The following is a 20,962-nucleotide window of genomic DNA, read 5'->3' as shown; positions in this document are numbered from 1 at the left end:
TGGAGGGAGATAAAAACACAATGAAGCAATCAAAGTCTTTTATCCCAGGGAGGGCTTTTCAGGTTGCTGAGACAGGAATGAAGTAACCCCCCCCTATTGCTCTTCTCTTTTTTATTATTTGCAGTTGAAGGTGAAGGTCTGATGAAACCTAATGGAATTGGTAAGCACCAATGTCTTTATCTTCAAACTTCTCTTGCTCGACCAGAATATCTTCTATAATATTTTTTTTGAGTTTCTCTTGTCTTTTGGGTCTGCTCTCTTCTTCTCACTCATCATCTCCTTCTTTACTCTAGAAGTCACTCTATAAGTTCATTTCATAAGCCCACATTCATGCTGCCTACAATCAGTTGGTTACCTCAGTAGGGCGGTGCTCTGTGTATTTCCCAAGGACCAGCCATGTTCCTTTTGATATGATTCCTGGCCAGCTGGTTCCCTCATCTCTGCCCCTCTCCCCACCAGTTCAATCAGGTAGGCTTGTTCACACAGTAAAAGGAAGGTACCATGAAGCAAAGTCCCTAAGCCCAGGCCCAATAGGTTTTATAGGGAGGTTCCTTGGGTTTTCTCACTACTTATAATTAATGATGCTATTGGCCTAACCTTGGAGAAGCCACAACCCCACAACCCGATTTCTTTGGGTGAGCAGCAAATGGGCATTGTTCTTGGATTTTTACTGAAGCAGTTACGTGGTTGCTAGTGTCCCATGAATCATTGTAACTGTTTCACTCCATTCTCCAACTCCCATGTGTGTCCTGGGTCCCACCATGCCCCATTTGCTCTATTAAATGCAACGTCTGCCACAAAGTGCTCACTTTAGAGACAGCCCTTCAGCTGGTTCTGCCACTTCCCATATTGGATTTTGCTTTAGTATTATCCAGGATTATGACTTGGGTGAGGAAATTCAGTTTCAGCTGCTGCACAGGGCACAGGAAGTAAAACCTGGGTATTAAAAGCAGCACAGAGTGGCACAATGAGGAGAAAGAATGCTAGACTGATGTGCAGGGAAAGCTACTTTAAGAAGAAGGATGGATCAGGGATACAGAGAAAATGCAGTAGTAGAACAAAATAGTAGAACAAAAAGGGACAGAGAAAGGAAAAAAAATGGTTTACAGGGGCATAGAGAGGGCACAGAGAGGAGAGAATGGCTCACAATGGCATAGAGAGGGTACAGAGTGAAAAGAATGTCTCACAGGGGAATAGAGAGGGTACAGAGGGGAGAGATTGGGTCACAGGGGCATAGAGAGGGTACAGAGGGAAAAGAATGGCTCACAGGGGCATAGAGAGGGTACAGAGGGGAGAGAATGGCTCACAGGGGCATAGAGAGGGTACAGAGGGGAGAGAATGGCTCACAGGGGCATAGAGAGGGCACGGAGGGGAGAGAATGGCTCACAGGGGCATAGAGAGGGCACAGAGGGGAGAGAATGGCTCACAGGGGCATAGGGAGGGTACAGAGGGGAGAGAATGGCTCACAGGGGCATAGAGAGGGTACAGAGGGGAGACAATGGCTCACAGGGGCATAGAAAGGGTACAGAGGGGAGACAATGGCTCACAGGGGCATAGAGAGGGTACAGAGGGGAGACAATGGCTCACAGGAGCATAGAGAGGGTACAGAGGAGAGACAATGGCTCACAGGGGCATAGAGAGGGTACAGAGGGGAGAGAATGGCTCACAGGGGCATAGAGAGGGTACAGCGGGGAGAGAATGGCTCACAGGGGCATAGAGAGGGTACAGAGGGGAGAGAATGGCTTATGGGGGCATAGAGAGGGCACAGAGGGGAGACAATGGCTCACAGGGGCATAGAGAGGGTACAGAGGGGAGAGAATGGCTCACGGGGGCATAGAGAGGGTACAGAGGGGAGAGAATGGCTTACGGGGGCATAGAGAGGGTACAGAGGGGAGAGAATGGCTCACAGGGGCATAGAGAGGGTACCGAGGGGAGAGAATGGCTCACAGGGCATAGAGAGGGTACAGAGGGGAGACAATGGCTTACGGGGGCATAGAGAGGGTACAGAGGGGAGAGATTGGCTCACAGGGGCATAGAGAGGGTACAGAGGGGAGAGATTGGCTCACAGGGGCATAGAGAGGGTACAGAGGGGAGAGATTGGCTCACAGGGGCATAGAGAGGGTACAGAGGGGAGAGATTGGCTCACAGGGGCATAGAGAGGGTAAAGAGGGGAGAGAATGGCTTACGGGCATAGAGAGGGTACAGAGGGGAGAGAATGGTTCACAGTGTCATAGAGAGGGTAAAGAGGGGAGAGAATGTCTTACAGGGATTCATAGAATCATGGCAGGAGAGAAAATGGCGCAAAGAGAGGGTGTCACATGGGGGTTACATTAATATATATATATATGAAGCATTTATGAAGGAATGGGATCTCTACCATCTGCAATTCTTTTTGTAATTGTATTTTTGCTGTGATGTTACCAGTTGTATCAGAAACACCAATGACAAAATGTATATTATGTGAAGGAATGGATAGTGCATCTCCAAAGAGACAGCAATGTGCCCCCAATGAGACCCACTGTGCAATGGTCCGTTATCCTAAGCTACCCCCTCCTCCTGGAAAGCCCACAAGTGAGTATTATATTATTATTGTAATTTATTCCTACAGCATTAATCTGTTACTCGTTACTTTACAGAGATCGTTCATTTGTCCCAACAGCTCTCTGTCTAATGGCCCTACCATGAATCTGCACATATTGGTGTCCACTTACGGTTGCAGCCTTTTGAGAATTTCTTTACCGACTGGGGCAGGTCCATAAGGGGTGGACTGTGACATTAAGGGGTGGAGTCATGACATCAAGAGGGCGGAGTTGTAAAGCTGAAAGGGAAGAGTCACATTGTCAAATTGAAGATTGTATGGGAGCTAGTAGAGAGAAAAAGGGATGATCAGAGGCGGATGGGGGCAGATTGTCTATTTATTGCAGATTTACTGGCAAGTACATTGCTGGTAAATTTGTAATACAGTCCCTGGCCTTGGTTGGTATTATACTTGTGAAATACTGGCCAGGTGGCAACCCTAGCTCCACTTTACCAGTGGCTTATTCCCTTACAGCCTTTAAATTGTAGTCCCTACATTAGGCAAGTATCACCCTGGGGAGTAGTAACCCCACTAACTCAGTACACCCTTGCTCATCAATCCTGCCTATCTTACACCTATATGGTATACTATGACAGGGTCTGACTATCACTTACTTATCCTCACTCATGGAGTTCTGGTACCCTGGTTTATTCCAGAAGTGAGGCCTATTCCAGCCCTAGGACCCTTAGTGATCCTACCAGCCTCTCGGGTGGAGCACAAAGAGCCAAGCACATAGCAATCCCTCCACTTTTGTCAACTAGGAAAATGGGCATCCCATAGTATCCTTACACCAAAGGGAGAATGCCATCGTCCTTTAGGGTACAAGCATTGTGGGAGCTGTAGTCCATCTCCAATCTGAGTTGGTGCAATATTACTCAATTAAAAATAAAACTTAAATAAATCTGTGACCTTCTGTAATATTATCTGCTCCTCTTTCCTTCTCCATAGTCGTCTACAGGAGCTGTGCAGGGTGTAAGGGACTTCTGAAGAACTTCAGACGCTACACAATCTACTGCATCTGATATATGCAGTACATATGTGCTCTAACAGTTGGTGCAAACATACAATAAACTAGAGAAACTGCAGAGGAATAAAGCAGGAATGGGTGTAGAACATTAGAATGACAATATTGGATATTGGGACTTGGACAATGTGGTGTTTAGATTGTTGGTGCCGAGAAATTATTTTAAAACTTCTTGGGATCATCATATGTCTCTTTCCTTTGACAGCAATAAGAATTGCCATAACTGGCCATTGTAGTCAAACTGTCATATTCCTGAGGCTTTATATACATCTATATTCCCTTATGACATTTTTATTTGTCATCAATTTGATGTGATCGTCCCCCATCCCTGGCTTTCTGAGGGGCAACAATCCAATGCCTGGCATGCTATAGTCCTTCTGGGAAAGAGATGCGGTGGGGTGAATCTGGGCCCCAATGGGGAGAGATGGGTAATGTAGTAAAGATCATGTATAAACTGATGCCTGTTTATATGGATAGCACTTTGTATGTTTATATATAATGTATAGCAGTAGAAGCTACATCCTGATTGGTTGCTATGGGTTAAAGAGAATTTAAGCAAAACCATCAAGCTGTCTCTCTGCACCCCCTTGTACAATTTCACCATCCTGAAATTGTAGGATGCATCCTACAAGGAGGTGCAAGGAGCAAAGTTTGATGCAATCAACTGACTGAGGGCAAAGTGTGGGGACCACAACTGCACTTGCAGATGTACCATGTTGTTGCCTTATGTCTCTTCCAGTTAACACAAGGAAAAATATCAAAATTTGCCACCAGGTGGCACATGGTCTATGGCATTTTCTATTGTGTTTTGCTGGTAAGTCTCTAGCACCATCTAGAGGAAGCATTAAACACTTGAATAATGGTGTCTGGACACGGTGAGACGAAATGTGAAAACTCGCCGGCTGCATCTGAATGTGTGCTAAATGCTGAATAGGCTGTGATTGGAGTGAGCAGGGGGAGGTATCAGGAACTCGGAATGACCGGAATGCAATTAATTTTAATCTAAAAAAATGATTTCCTTTTTCACTCTAATAATAAAACAGTAGCCAGGTGCCAGATGTTAGAATTCATGACCCGAAACCAGTAGAATAGTGCAAGTAAATTCTAGGGATCATTCTCTGGGTTTTTGCACCTTTCACTACTGATTAAATTAATTGCACAGCACATTAATAATGAAGGGTGGGCGGGGAGGGGGGGCATTTAGGCAACCCCCACCTGCTACTTAACCCCTTTCTTGTGTGCCATTTGGACTTGTATGTTAAGGGGGCGGCTGTGGGTGCAGTTGGGGCCCTGTACTTATTGCTGCCTGAATCACAGGGTTGTCCTGCACCTCGTGGCATACTTTAAATGAGCACTAATGGGGCACTTTTGTGTAATTGTGGCAAAGTCAGTAATAAATGATCCTCCCTGTGTTTCACCATATCTATCAATACAAGCTGCTATGCTGGCATTGGGGCCGGTATTCAAATGTAAATTCCACTTTAAGAAACCCCAGAAGGGACAGAAAACAATTGAGAAGCCTGCATGGCCCCCTGGGAACTGTTACATGTAATCAGACTCTGGGGGTTTGGGAGGCTTAGAAGGAAAGGTATTTATGGCTGAGGTTTCTCACTGATCACAGAAGTGCTCTTTATATTACAGGTAAGACATTGTATTATTGTATTTTTGAAAATAGTATTTGATGTTAATTAAGGGGATCCCGGAATTATTTCCATAAGGTAAAGTGACAAAACCAACAACATCAGCTCAACATTTTGGACAATTCTCTAGAATGTTATTAAGGGTACTATTATCTGACATGTCACTAATTATCTTTCTGAGGCCCAGCAAACACTTTCCTTCCACATACGGTCCCGCATTCTCCACCTGTAGTTCTACTGATGAAGAGATTCTATAGATTTGCCTTCATTTGGGAGCAGGGTCAGGGCCTTTACAATTTAACTACTTTTAGGGAAAAAAAACTAAGCAAAATTTTGATGCCGGGTTTTGCCACAAAAAGATGCCCATAGACTCTATTGGCTGTAAATAAATGTTGCACAACAACAAAAAATTGATGTCGTTGACTTCAATACATTTTGCTAATTTTTGCCCATCACTAGTTATTTATGGACATTTTCTTTTCTTCAGTTAGTTTCTGTTTTCATGTATTACATTGTTGCGGCATATTTAGTAATAAAATAATAATGGAAAACCAAACAACAGTGAATACATTGGTTCTCGCTGGTCTGTCTGATCTTCTAAGTCTTCAGCTTCCTCTGTTCCTGGTGTTTCTCCTCATCTATCTTATAACTCTGACTGGGAACCTTCTCATCCTTCTCCTGATCTTCACTGATTCCCATCTTCACACCCCCATGTACTTCTTCCTTGGAACCCTGGCATGTCTGGATATGAGTTGCTCCTCAGTCACTGTCCCAAGAATGCTCTTTGATTTGCTCAGAGAAAGAAGAATCATTTCTGTACCAGCTTGTATAACTCAGTTCTACTTCTTCTTCTTCTTTGTTTTGTCAGAGGCATCTGTGCTGGCAGTGATGTCCTATGACAGATACATTGCCATCTGCTGCCCTCTTCACTACATGCAGATAATGAGCTGGAATGTTTGTGTTCAGTTTGTATCAGGTGTGTTGGTTATTAGTGCAATATATTCCTTGGTGCACACTCTTTTTTTATCTAAACTGACCTTTTGCCGCCAAAAGGTTTTGCAGAGTTTCTTTTGTGACCTGCCCCAGTTGCTTGAGGCCTCCTGTAGTGACACATCCATCAATCGGTTGCTTATATTTCTCCTTGGAATACTGTTTGGAGGAGGGGTTCTAGGAGGCACCATTTACCCATACATCCCTATAATCACCACTGTACTGAAAATGACTTCTAAACACACAAGAGCCAAAGCTTTCTCCACCTGCTCCTCCCATCTAACTGTGGTCTCTATATTTTACTCTACTGTTTTCTTCAACTACTTTCGCTCAAATGCAAACGATCATCTAGTTGAGGACAAAGTGGCTTCTGTAGTTTTTGCAATATTAACTCCCTCTCTAAACCCTGTGATCTACAGTCTGAGGAACCAGGAACTCAAATTATCCCTAAGAAGAGCTTTAGGGACACTACAATAGTTTCACAACATCAATAAAGCAAATGGGTTTATAGCTGCTCTCATTTTAGTCAGGGTTCTGATATATTATGCCTCATCCCCTCTGTGATTATCCACTCTTTATTCAAAACAACTTGAGGTTGTTGCCGTAAAGCTCGACCACAGGAGAAGCCCTGGTTTAATGCCTTCATCAAAGTGCTCTGGATTTGGTAGAGTAACTTCTCCCTCTACTGTGGCTGAACAGTCTGTATCCTGGTAATTAGTTATTGTGTGTTGATAGATAAGGCCTGAGGCAAGATGGCCGATCAGAAGTATTTTTTGTATTTATTTGGATCTACAAAACATTGGTTTTGGGTGTCAAGAAAAATGTACTATGTGGTTTTAGAAGTAAATGCTATGGAAAACATTCCATTCATGCCAGATACACTTAGGCTGTAGGTTCTACACTGGTTAAACATCCCCCCTACGTGGCAGATAATTTCCAGATGCCACAATCCTGCAGCCCCCACCAACCCTACCATCAAGCCATGGGGTAATATCGCTTCATCGTCTGACTTACAGAGGTACAGATAAGGAAACCAGATACAGTAATAGATTCTACTCCAATATCAAGCTGGCCAAGTTGGGATTGTTCACATTAGAGATGGGGGTGGATGTGATCACTATGTATAACCTGGATTCTGATGAAATTGCTGCTGCTTCATTTGGTTTTATCAGAACTGTTGCATTGAACAGTGTTGGGTTCTATTTCTATCAGGGAGATGCAGTGGGTTTTATAGTCTCCGTTACACAATCTCTGGGTTTTATAAACCAAAGGGCACTGGTGCAGTTGTGCCAATTCTACTAATTCAATTTATTTCAGGAAAAAAAATTGTAAAATGTTGTACAGGTATGGGACCTGTTATCCAGAATGCTCGGGACCTGGGGTTTTCCGGATAAGGGATCTTTATGTAATTTTGATCTCCATACCTTAAGTTTGCTAAAAATCATTTGAAGATACAGGTACTGTTTTATTATTACAGAGAAAAGGGAATCATTAACCATTAAATAAACCCAATAGGGCTGTTCTGCCCCCAATAAGGGGTAATTATATCTTAGTTGGGATCAAGTACAGGTACTGTTTTATTATTACAGAGAAAAGGGAATCATTTAACCATGAAATAAACCCAATAGGGCTGTTCTGCCCCCAATAAGGGGTAATTATATCTTAGTTGGGATCAAGTACAGGTACTGTTTTATTATTACAGAGAAAAGGGAATCATTTAACCATGAAATAAACCCAATAGGGCTGTTCTGCCCCCAATAAGGGGTAATTATATCTTATTTGGGATCAAGTACAAGGTACTGTTTTATTTCTACAGAGAAAAGGGAATCATTTAACCATTAAATAAACCCAATAGGGCTGTTCTGCCCCCAATAAGGGGTAATTATATCTTAGTTGGGATCAAGTACAGGTACTGTTTTATTATTACAGAGAAAAGGGAATCATTTAACCATGAAATAAACCCAATAGGGCTGTTCTGCCCCCAATAAGGGGTAATTATATCTTAGTTGGGATCAAGTACAGGTACTGTTTTATTATTACAGAGAAAAGGGAATCATTTAACCATGAAATAAACCCAATAGGGCTGTTCTGCCCCCAATAAGGGGTAATTATATCTTAGTTGGGATCAAGTACAAGGTACTGTTTTATTTCTACAGAGAAAAAGGAAATCAGTTTTAAAATTCTGAATTATTTAATTAAAATGGAGTCTATGGGACATTGGCTTTCTGTAATTTGGAGCTTTCTGGATAACGGGTTTCCGGATAAGGAAACAACTATTATCTTTATAGTTACCCTTTGTGGATGAAAAGGCATAAATAGAAAGAAAAGGTACATGTGCATCATACCCTACCAGCCCTGCCACCTACATCCCAACACTCTCTGCTTTGTGTCTGGGTTCTATCACCATGATAATGGCAGCTACCAAAACCCATTTTCATTTGGAATGTTCTGATTAAACAAAATGGAAACTACAATTTTTAGAAAATAAGGTCCCCATTTCTTCAGAAATGTACTATGTAAGTTTGTGCCATATTCATGTAGTGTAAAATATGTTACGATATGGAGCCTCCGTACCGGACATGGTGTAGCCAGACATGGTGACCTCCAACCCTACTGCGCTAATCTCCATTCTCATCTTAGGTACGGGGCAAAGGGTCAACTTCATCGGATATGGTTTTGTCCATAAGCACACACAGCAGGGTTAATCTCATGAAATAGACTTTTCAAAATATCATTAATATAAGGCAGGGGGTGTGAAATGCGAGTCCTGCAGCGGGTCGGGTACCTGCGGGAGAGCACCCTGTGGTTTGCAGGTAGGATTTCTAGATGCAGGTATAGATGTAGGTCTGTGGGTTGCTGGTTGGGGTTCAGGTCTTATTTACATTTCTTATCTGCTTATATTACTCTTTAAAACATTTTTTTTAAACATTTACTCCTTCAAACATTCTTTTTCTACTCCGCCCACTGTCAATGATGCCACTTCCGGTTTGCAGCAACAGCACTTCCTGTTTAATGGTGGTCAGCGGGTCATAGATCAGGTTGTGGATAAGGCAGTTGTAGGTAAGGTAGCAGGTCCGGGTTTCAAAAATTGGTTCCACGCAAGACTCTATAATAGGGTGGTGGGGGGCCCTTCACTTGGGTACTTGGTGGGCCCTGAGTATCCCAGTCTGACATTGAGTATAGCAACAGGCAGACCTAAAATATATGTGGTACTGGGAACATGTTAATAAAATGATAATATACAGTGTGCTTTCCCAGAATACTCTAGTTTGGCTGCCTTTTCTGGCTTTGTTTATTTTGGCTTGGGGAAATATAAATGATTGGGGAGGGACAGGCAGGTACAAAGTGATAGGAAGAGAGAGTTCTTCAACACTGGGATCCTGAGAGGGAACAAGATGAAACCCATTTCGCTCTGTTTTGGGATTGTCGCTGTTTTGCTTCATGGTGAGTGACTCAGATGGAGACTTAGAGACAAGGAATAAGGTGGAAAGAATGGAACACAGGGACATAGAGAGGGTACAGAGGCGATAGAATGGCTCACAGGGGCATAGAGAGGGTACAGAGGGGAGAGAATGGCTCACAGGAGCATAGAGAGGGCACAGAGGGGAGAGAATGGCTCACAGGGGCATAGAGAGGGTACAGAGGGGAGAGTATGGCTCACAGGAGCATAGAGAGGGTACAGAGGGGAGAGAATGGCTCACAGGGGCATAGAGAGGGTACAGAGGGGAGGAAATGGCTCACAGGGGCATAGAGAGGGCACAGAGGGGAAAGAATGGCTCGCAGGGGCATAGAGAGGGTACAGAGGGGAGGGAATGGCTCGCAGGGGCTTAGAGAGGGTACAGAGGGGAGGGAATGGCTCACAGGGGCATAGAGAGGGTACAGAGGGGAGAGAATGGCTCAAAGGGACATAGAGAGGGGACAGAGGGGAGAGAATGGCAAAAAGGGGCATAGAGAGGGTACCGAGGGGAGAGAATGGCTCACAGGGGCATAGAGAGTGTACACTGGGGAGAGAATGGCTCACAGGGGCATAGAGAGGGCACAGAGGGGAGAGAATGGCTCACAGGGGCATAGAGAGGGTACAGAGAGGAGAGTATGGCTCACAGGGGCATAGAGAGGGCACAGATGGGAGAGAATGGCTCACAGGGGAATAGAGGGGGTACAGAGGGGAGAGAATGGCTCATATGGGCATAGAGAGGGTACAGAGGGGAGAGAATGGCTCACAGGGGCATAGAGAGGGTACAGCGGGGAGAGACTGGCTCACAGGGGCATAGAGAGGGCACAGAGGGGAAAGAATGGCTCACAGGGGCATAGAGAGGGTACAGAGGGGAGAGAATGGCTCACATGGGCATAGAGAGGGTACAGAGGGGAGGGAATGGCTCACAGGGGCATAGAGAGGGTACAGAGGGCATAGAGAGGGAACAGAGGGTAGAGAATGGCTCACAGGGGCATAGAGATGGCACAGATGGGAGAGAATAGCTCACAGGGGCATAGAGAGGGGACAGAGGGGAGAGAATGGCTCACAGGGGCATAGAGAGGGTACAGAGGGGAGAGAATGGCTCACAGGGGCATAGAGAGGGTACAGAGGGGAGAGAATGTATCACAGGAGCATAGAGAGGGTGCAGAGGGGAGAGTAAAGGGTTACAAGTTTATTCCCAGGGGGCAGGGGACTCAGTAGTACAGCTCATTCCCTTACAAATATTGGCGTGCCTTCATGAGTGAACACAATGTGCAGTACTTGGAACAACCTGTGCTGTCCTATCCCTGAAAACTCTGGGATAGCTCCATCTCCATCTTAACCCACAGCTCTGCCAGACATATTAATACATTCAGTCCAAGTTCATTAATATCATTAGGCCATTGTTGCCAAACCACACAATATCCCACCATTCAAGACAGTTCCTGGCAAGTTCCATGGAACATATAAATAAAGAATATTATAATAGCTGAGGCTGGAACAAGGCACATGACCGGCAAGTTTAATCCTTTTGTCCAAGTGAAACCTGCCTAGACGTGCAACTAAACTGGTAAAGGGGATGGAAGATTTAAACTATGAGGTGAGACTGTCGAGGTTGGGGTTGTTTTCTCTGGAAAAGAGGCGCTTGCGAGGGGACATGATTACTCTGTACAAGTACATTAGAGGGGATTATAGGCAGTTGGGGGATGTTCTTTTTTCCCATAAAAACAATCAACGCACCAGAGGTCACCCCTTTAGATTAGAGGAAAGGAGTTTCCATTTGAAGCAGCGTAGGTGGTTTTTCACGGTGAGGGCAGTGAGGTTATGGAATGCCCTTCCTAGTGATGGGGTAATGGCAGATTCTGTTAATGCCTTTAAGAGGGGCATGGATGAGTTCTTGATCAATCAGAATATCCAAGGCTATTGTGATACTAATATCTACAGTTAGTACTAGTGGTTGTATTTATAGTTTATGTATGTGAGTGTATAGATTGGTAGGTGTGGGTTAGGTGTGCTGGGTTTACTTGGATGGGTTGAACTTGATGGACACAGGTCTTTTTTCAACCCTATGTAACTATGTAACTATGTAACTGCTAGTTGACCAAAGGGAACCGAAGTCTCTAATGTTTGTCTCAGAAGGGGAACGTTTTCTCTGGGCCAAAACCTGGATCAGCTTGGACTTAATTTAGTATCCTTGCATTTTCTTCCTTGCATTCAACCCTTTCTTGAAGCTATCTAATGTATCTTATGTAACGAGGGCTCCTTATGGCAGCCTTATGTAAGGAACTAACTTATGAAAGAACTGCCAAACTTCTATCATGTTCTTTCCAGATGCTGTGGGCCAAGGAACTGAAAATAGTGATGATGAACAGTCATATTGTAAGTTTAAATGTCATTCATTCCAAAAGTCCCCATTACTGAAGTCAATGTAAATCTGATGCTGCTCCCCAATTTCACTGAAACCCTTATCCCATTGGGTAACTTGGTTGTATGGAACACTGCTTTGCTCTGCCTCTTTCTTCTTCTTCTTCTTCTTCTTCTTCTTCTTCTTCTTCTTCTTTTTTTTCTTCTTCTTCCTGCTGGTTGCATTGAACCTCAAAGCTCAACATTTTAGTGGACAGAAAATAGGGTAGGGGCTCTCTGGTTCCCAAGAGAACATGCTGTAGCATGGCCGAGACAGAAGGGGCATTTAAGAAGGAACAGGATCTCTACCATCTGCAATTCTTTTTCTAACTGTATTTTTGCTGTGATGTTACCAGTTGTATCAGAAACACCAATGACAGAATGCATCTTATGTGAAGGAATGGATTGTGCATCTCCAAAAAGACAGCAATGTGCCCCTGATGAGACCCACTGTGCAATGGTCCGTTATGCTAAGCTACCCCCTCCTCCTGGAAAGCCCACAAGTGAGTATTATATTATTATAGTTTATTCATACAGCAATAATCTGTTACTCGTTACTTTACAGAGATCGTTCATTTGTCCCAACAGCTCTCTGTCTAATGGCCCTACCATGAATCTGCACATATTAGTTTGAGAATTTCTTTACCGGCTGTGGCAGGTCCATAAGGGGTGGACTGTGACATTAAGGGGTGGAGTCATGACATCAAGAGGGCGGAGTTGGGAAGCTGAAAGGGAAGAGTCGCATTGTCAAATTGGAGATTTGATAAGTATGGGAGCTAGTAGAGAGAAAAATGGATGGCGGGTGGGGGCGGTTTGTGTAGTTATTGCAGATTTACTGGCAAGTACATTGCTGGTAAATTTGTAACTCCGTCCCTGGCCTTGGCTAGTATTTTACCTGTAAAATTCCGGCCAGGTGCCAACCATAGCTCCTCTTTACCAGCGGCTCATTCACTGGCCTGTATTTTTTTTTTTGTGTGGAATAGCAATATCCCACTAAAGTATTGGGCTAATGAGTTCACATTTACCCAGATCGACCATCTTGGCATAAGGTATTAACTCTTCCTTGTGAATAAAGGGTAGATTAAAGGTTGTAGTTAGGGTACAAGATCAATATAGGGTGCCTCCACAATGTCCTGATCAGCCATTTTTTCTGCACTTTGGCCACTGTGGCATTGTGCAATTAGCCACAGGCCCCTGTGCTCGTTAGCCTGTGGTTTATTCTACTAGATGATTACTAAACAATCATCAAGCCATATTGATGGCAAAACGTATGCTCCAAACTAAGGGGGAGACCTGCATCCAGATGTCCTAGATCCAATAGCTATATATAAGCTGCATATTAAACAGTGTTAAATATTTAAGATCAGTTGCTGATGAATAGTTTGATTGTCTAACACCAACAGTTACATGAGAACTTAATACACGCAACAATAATATCGTATGAAACCTCTTTCGTAGGAATGGTGGCTCGACGAGGTGACCGATATCGCAGAAGGTTTTGGATATCGGTCAGCTTCCATTGAAGGCGCCAAAGCAAGATCTACGTTCAGGGCTGAATCGGCAGAAGGAGGTAGAATTCCTATTGTTTCTACCTCCTTATCTGACGATTCAGCCCTAAATGTCAGTGGAGGGTGGGAACGATCTTTTGTGAAAAATTGCCAAGTTTATGGCCACCTTTAAAGTCTACTGCGTGTGTAATATTTCAATTGCAGTAGTGACAACAATGAATAAGTGACATACTCGACTGAATGAGGTAGAACACATTAGGTAGAACCCATAGGTTCCAGACACTTGGATGCCCACAGTACGTAACAGCCTTTCCACTGTAGTCCCTACATTAGGCAAGTATCACCCTGGGGAGTAGTAACCCCACTAACTCTCCTAAGTTGGTACTCCCTTGCTCATTAATCCTGCCTATCTTACACCTATATGGTATACCATGACAGGATCTGACTATCACTTACTTGTCCTCACTCATGGGGTTCTGGTACCCTGGCTTATTCCAGAAGTGAGGCCTATTCCAGCCCTAGGACCCTTAGTGATCCTACCAGCCTCTCAGGTGGAGCACAAAGAGCCAAGCACATAGCAATCCCTCCACTTTTATCATCTAGGGAGATGGATATCCCCAGTGTCGGACTGGCCCACCAGGATACCAGGAAAACTCCCGGTGGGCCCAGGTGTCAGTGGGCCCTCCTGCTCCTGACCATTTGGCCTACTTCATGGTCATTCACCATTTCTGAATGGGGACAAAGGAGATGGAAGGAGAGATACTAACATATAAATAAAAGAGACTAGGAGAGTAAAGAGGTTGGGTGAGGAAAGGAGAAAAAATAGTTTGGAGATGGTGTAAGGTTTTCTGGTTGGCCCTGGGGTCCCAGTCCGACACTGGGCATCCCATAATATCCTTCAACCAAAGGGAGAATGCCATCGTCCTTTAGGGCACAAGCATTGTGGGAGCTGTAGTTCATCTCCATCATGCAGCAATACAATATAAAATCTAAATAAATCCTTCTGTAATATTATCTGCTCCTCTTCTTTCTCCATAGTCGTCTACAGTAGCTGTGCAACAATGAGAAAGTGTAAGGAACTGCTGAAGAAGTACAGACGCTACAAAATCTACTGCATCTGATATATACAGTACATATGTGCTCTAACAGTTGGTGGAAACATACAATAAACTAGAGAAACTGCAGAGGAATTAAGCAGGAATGGGTGTAGAACATTAGAATGACAATATTGGATATTGGGACTTGGACAATGTGGTGTTTAGATTGTTGGTGCTGAGAAATTATTTTAAAAGTTTTGGGATCATCATATGTCTCTTTCCTTTGACAGCAATAAGAATTGCCATAACTGGCCATTTTTGCCAAACTGTCATATTCCTGAGGCTTTATATACATCTATATTCCCTTATGACACTTTTATTTGTCATGAATTTGATGCGTTCGTCCCCCATCCCTGGCTTTCTGAGGGGCAACAATCCAATGCCTGGCATGCAATAGTCCTTCTGGGAAAGAGATGCGGTGGGGTGAATCTGGGCCCCAATGAGGAGAGATGGGTAATGTAGTAAAGATCATGTAAAATAAATTCATGTAAAACCATAAACTGGCATTTTTGTTGTCCTTTAGTGTATAAACTGATGCCTATTTATATGGATAGCACTTTGTATGTTTATAGATATAGACCTTTGTTGGGGTATTTCTTGCTTTTAGGCTATACAGTCTATCTGCCAAAGAGCTCCCATTGGCTGTTCTTATTATGTTGGGTTGAAATACTGTTCTTCGACTTCAGCTTATTCTTCCGCTTCTTCTTCTTCTTAGCGCCCCCCATTTTCTAAACGCTACTCCTCCTACAATTTTAGTGGTACAACACCCAAATGCTCCACACTTCTTCGCCCTATAGCAGAGCAGGTTGCTTGTGCTTTTCTAAGTGATCCCGCCCCCCGTCTTTTTGTGTTGCCGCTCTGAACCCCCCAATTTTCCCATTGACTTTGACAGGGAAGATTTTCAAACTGCTGCCACTCTTACAGCTTTGAAGCTACTCCCCCCAAACTTGAATAACATAATCATGGGGTCACCCTGAATGAAACAGCGACATTTGTTGGATGACCCAAAGTGGGAGGGGCCAATCAAATTTCACCCTTTGACTTTAATGGGGAAAGTGCTGCCAATCTTACAGCTTTGAGGCTACATTCCCCAATTCCCATAGTCATGGGGTCACCCTGAATGAAAATATGATGATTGTTGGATGCCCAAAAGTGGGTGGAGCTGTGAACAGCCAATCTACTTGCAGAATCTACTTCCAATCTACCTTTACATATAGGATATCAATGAACTCTTTATCTGGATAAGGATACCCTGCATCTAGAACATGGTACATCAGAACCATAGATCAGGTCGTCTCCAGGTGACTAAGCTGTGTCCAGTCAAAAAAGATTTAGAAGATCATTCTAAACTTCTAACTAGAGTACTTTAGATCCATATTAACTACTGTAGCCATATTTTCCAGGACCAATGTATAAAAGGTCAAATATAATATAGTGAGTATCTTCTCCCACAATCCCATGGTGTGACTAGTGTGCATATTATGTTTTGTTATGGAATAAAATCATTATAACTGATACAATTTTTTTCTGTTCTGTCCTTCGAAGGGTGATTGTGGAGAGGATAAGGTAGCAATGTTTTGTCTGTCTTTTGTTGTGTTGCTTAAGCTGGCCATAGACGCACCGGGCCAAGTGTGGGCTCCGAATTATCGCCCTAATAATTATCGTACCATGGCGATCGGCCGTTTTGTTGATTGGACAGGTCAAGGTGACCATACATGTTCAGATTTTAGCCTTCTTTTAACTAAAATTCTGATATCGATCTTATGTTTAAACGCAATGATCTAAAACTCAGATTTAAATTGTAGGAGTGCATTTTGATGCAATCAACTGACTGAGGACAAAGTGCGGGGACCACAACTGCACTTGGGGATGTACCATGTTGTTGCCTTATGTCTCTTCCAGTTAACACAGGGCAAAAATATCAAAATGTGCCACCAGGTGGAACATGGTCTATGGCGTTTTCTATTGTGTTTTGCTGGTAAGTTTTTGCTCGCTAGCACCATCTAGAGGCAGCATTTAACACTTGAATAATGGTGTCTGGAAACGGTGAGATGAAATGTGAAAACTCGCCGGCTGCATCTGAATGTGTGCTAAATGCTGAATAGGCTGTGATTGGAGTGAGCAGGGGGAGGTATCAGGAACTGGGAATGATCGTGGCACAAAAACAAAAGAATGCATTATTATTCTGAAATTTGGAATAAAAATGGATACAAGTATGGGATCTCTTTTCTAAAACCCTTTTAAAAAAAAAAGTAATTAATTCTAATCTAAAATAAAAATATTTTCTTTTTCATTCTAATAATAAAACAGTAGCCAGGTGCCAGATGTTAGAATTCATGACCCGAAACCAGTAGAATAGTGCAAGTAAATTCTAGGGATCATTCTCTCTGGGTTTTTGCACCTTTCACTACTGATTAAATTAATTGCACAGCACATTAATAATGAAGGGTGGGCGGGGAGGGGGAGCCATTTAGGCAACCCCCAACCTCTACTTAACCCCCTACTTGTGTGTCATTTGGACTTATATGTTAAGGGGGCGGCTGTGGGTGCAATAATACACAAATGAGCACTAATGGGGCACTTTTGTGTAATTGTGGCAAAGTCAGTAATAAATGAGCCTCACTGTGTTTCACCATATCTATCAATATGAGGTGCTATGCTGGCATTGGGGCCGGTATTCAAATGTTAATTTCCCTTTAAGAAACCCCAGAAGGGATAGAAACCAATTGAGAAGCCTGCATGGCCCCCTGGGAACTGTTACATGTAATCAGACTCTGGGGGTTTGGGAGGCTTAGAAGGAAAGGTATTTATGGCTGAGGTTTCTCACTGATCACAGAAGCTTTCTTCATATTACAGGTAAGACTTCTTATATTGCATTTTTGAAAATAGTATTTGATGTTAATTAAGGGGATCCCGGAATTATCTCCATAAGGTAAACTGACAAACCAACAACATCAGCTCAACATTTTGGACAATTCTCTAGAATGTTATTAAGGGTACTATTATCTGACATGTCACTAATTATCTTTCTGAGGCCCAGCAAACACTTTCCTTCCACATACGGTCCCGCATTCTCCACCTGTAGTTCTACTGATGAAGAGATTCTATAGATTTGCCTTCATTTGTGAGCAGGGTCAGGGCCTTTACAATTTAACTATCTTGAGGAAACAAAACTAAATGAAATTTTGATGCCGGGTTTTGCCACAAAAAGATGCCCATAGACTCTATTGGCTGTAAATAAATGTTGTACGACAAAAGAAAATAGATGTCGTTGACTTCAATACATTTTGCTCATTTTCACCCATCACTAGCTATTTGTGGACATTTTCCTTTCTTCAGTTAGTTTCTGTTTTAATGCATTACATTGTTGTGGCATTTTTAATAATAAAATAATAATGAAAAACCAAACAACAGTGTATACATTGGTTCTCGCTGGTCTGTCTGATCTTCCAAGTCTTCAGCTTCCTCTGTTCCTGGTGTTTCTCCTCATCTATCTTATAACTCTGACTGGGAACCTTCTCATCCTTCTCCTGATCTTCACTGATTCCCATCTTCACACCCCCATGTACTTCTTCCTTGGAACCCTGGCATGTCTGGATTTGAGTTTCTCCTCAGTCTCTGCCCCAAGAATGCTCTTTGATTTACTGAGAGAAACAAGAATCATTTCTGTACCAGCTTGTATAACTCAGATCTACTTCTTCTTCTTTTTTGTTTTGTCAGAGGCATCAGTGCTGGCAGTAATATCCTATGACAGATACATCGCCATCTGCCGCCCTCTTCACTACATGCAGATAATGACCTGGAATGTTTGTGTTCAGTTTGTATCAGGTGTGTTGGTTTTTAGTGCAATACATTCCTTGGTGCACACTCTTTTTTTAACTAAACTGACCTTCTGCCGCCCAAATGTTTTGCAAAGTTTCTTTTGTGACCTGCCCCAGTTGCTTGAGGCCTCCTGTAGTGACACATTCATCAATCGATTGCTTATATTTCTCCTTGGAATACTGTTTGGAGGAGGGGTTCTAGGAGCCACCTTTTACCCATACATCCCTATAATCACCACTGTACTGAAAATGACTTCAAAACACACAAGATCCAAAGCTTTCTCCACCTGCTCCTCCCATCTAATTGCGGTCTCTATATTTTACTCTACTGTTTTCTTCAACTACTTTCGCTCAAATGCAAACGATCATTTAGTTGGAGACAAAGTGGCTTCTGTAGTTTTTGCAATATTAACTCCCTCTCTAAACCCTGTGATCTACAGTCTGAGGAACCAGGAACTCAAATTATCCCTAAGAAGAACATTACGGACACTACAATAGTTTCACAACATCAATAAAGCAAATGGGTTTATAGCTGCTCTTGGAAAAAGATAAAAAAAAAGTTCCAGTCTCTCATTTTATCACATTCAAAGTCAAAATCAAATTGGATTTGTCCCAGCAGCACTGAAAATCCTTTTACACCCCTCTACATCTTCTCCTAGTTGGCACAGCTTGACCCCTAATCCTTCATGATACAGGGGACAAAGACTTCAGGATTTAGCTAGACAAAATCAACCCAGGCATATGGCCATCTCTGATCCTGGGATCCAGCAACTTAAAAGAGAAGTAAAGGCCTTTGTCATGTTACTGCCAATAGATTAGTCACAATAGTGCAAGCTAGAGCACTGTATCTGGATATTATTGAATTAGAGAGGGTCCAAAGAAGGGCAACTAAGCTGGTAAAGGGTATGGAAAGTCTCAGTTATGAAGAAAGACTGGCCAAGCTTGGTCTGTTTACACTGGAGAAGAGGCGCTTAATGGGTGACATGATAACTATGTATAATCATATAATAACCTCTCTAATGCCTTATTTACCAGTAGGGCCTTCCAACGGACACGAGGGCACCCACTCCGTTTAGAAGAAGGGAGGTTCCATTTAAATATTCGGAAAGGATTTGTTACTGTGAGAGCTGTGAAGTTGTGGGATTCCCTCCCCGAATCAGTCGTACTGGCTGATACATTATATAGCTTTAAGGGGCTGGATGGATTCTTAGCAAGTGAGGGAATACAGGGGTAGGGGGGATAGCTCTTAGTACAAGTTGATCCAGGGACAGGGAATTTTTTCTAGAGGCTTCAGATGGGGTCTTTTGCCTCTGGATCAACTATCAGTTAGGCAGGTTATATATAGGCATTATGGTTTAGCTTGATATATGTCTTTTTTCAACCTAACTTACTATGTTACTATGTTACTGTATTAATTCTGCAGAAAGCTTTACCATACCTGAGTAAACAGCCCTAGAAGCTCTCTCTGTTTGTTTAAGATAGCAGCTGCCATTTTAGCTTGGTCTGCCTAGCATCCTGCTGCAGCTGTAGCCGTTGGTAGCTCAAATCACACATTCCAAAAGGGGGGGGAATGAATTCTTATGCATTTTTATGGGAGGGGGGAACAGGAGAAGGGAGGGGGAGAGAGGAGAGAACTGAGCAGACTTGTGCCCCAAACTTGAAGGAGCCTTAAAGGAGAGGAAGTCTGATACCAAAGAACATGTTTACAGAATGTACAGAATGTAAAAAAATTATGAATAAGCCCCAAAAGGATTCTGGGTTTAAGCTAGAACGCAGTATTCATACTCCACAAAGAGAAACCAATTGCTATGTATTCCTATATACACATGATTATCGTGCCCAATACTCTTTCCCCAAACACTTTTGTCCAATACATCCATGATTTAGGGTGTACTATGAGGCCCTTTATCCCCTTAATATTTTTTAAATACAGCTATTTAGATGCAGTAGTAAAGGGAAAGTCTACTACATCAGCTTTATAGGGGGTGTAAGCTCAACGTACTTGTGCTGGGTCCCAAAAATCAGATTCTCAGAACATATGTAACTGCTCAAATGTACAACTGCCCATAAAACAGCTCAGTTCCAAAAAGGATTTTCCATAATAATATTAAGAACAGCAAACCCTTATGTCTCTTCCAGTTAACACAGGGGAAAAAAATATCCAAATTTGCCACCAGGTGGCACATGGTCTATGGCATTTTCTATTGTGTTTTGCTGGTAAGTCTTTGCGCTCTAGCACCATCTAGAGGCAGCATTTAACATTTGAATAATGGTGTCTGGACACAGTGAGACGAAATGTGAAAACTCGCTGGCTGCATCTGTATGTGTGCTAAATGCTGAATAGGCTGTGATTGGAGTGAGCAGGGGGAGGTATCAAGAACTCAGAATGATCATGGCACAAAAACAAAAGTATCATTATTCTGAAATTAAGAATGAAAACGGATATA

Source organism: Xenopus tropicalis, chromosome 9, assembly GCF_000004195.4.
Source record: "Xenopus tropicalis strain Nigerian chromosome 9, UCB_Xtro_10.0, whole genome shotgun sequence".
Lineage (NCBI taxonomy): Eukaryota > Metazoa > Chordata > Amphibia > Anura > Pipidae > Xenopus > Xenopus tropicalis.
The sequence above is the reverse complement of the archived record's forward strand: the minus strand, read 5'-3'. Positions refer to the sequence as shown.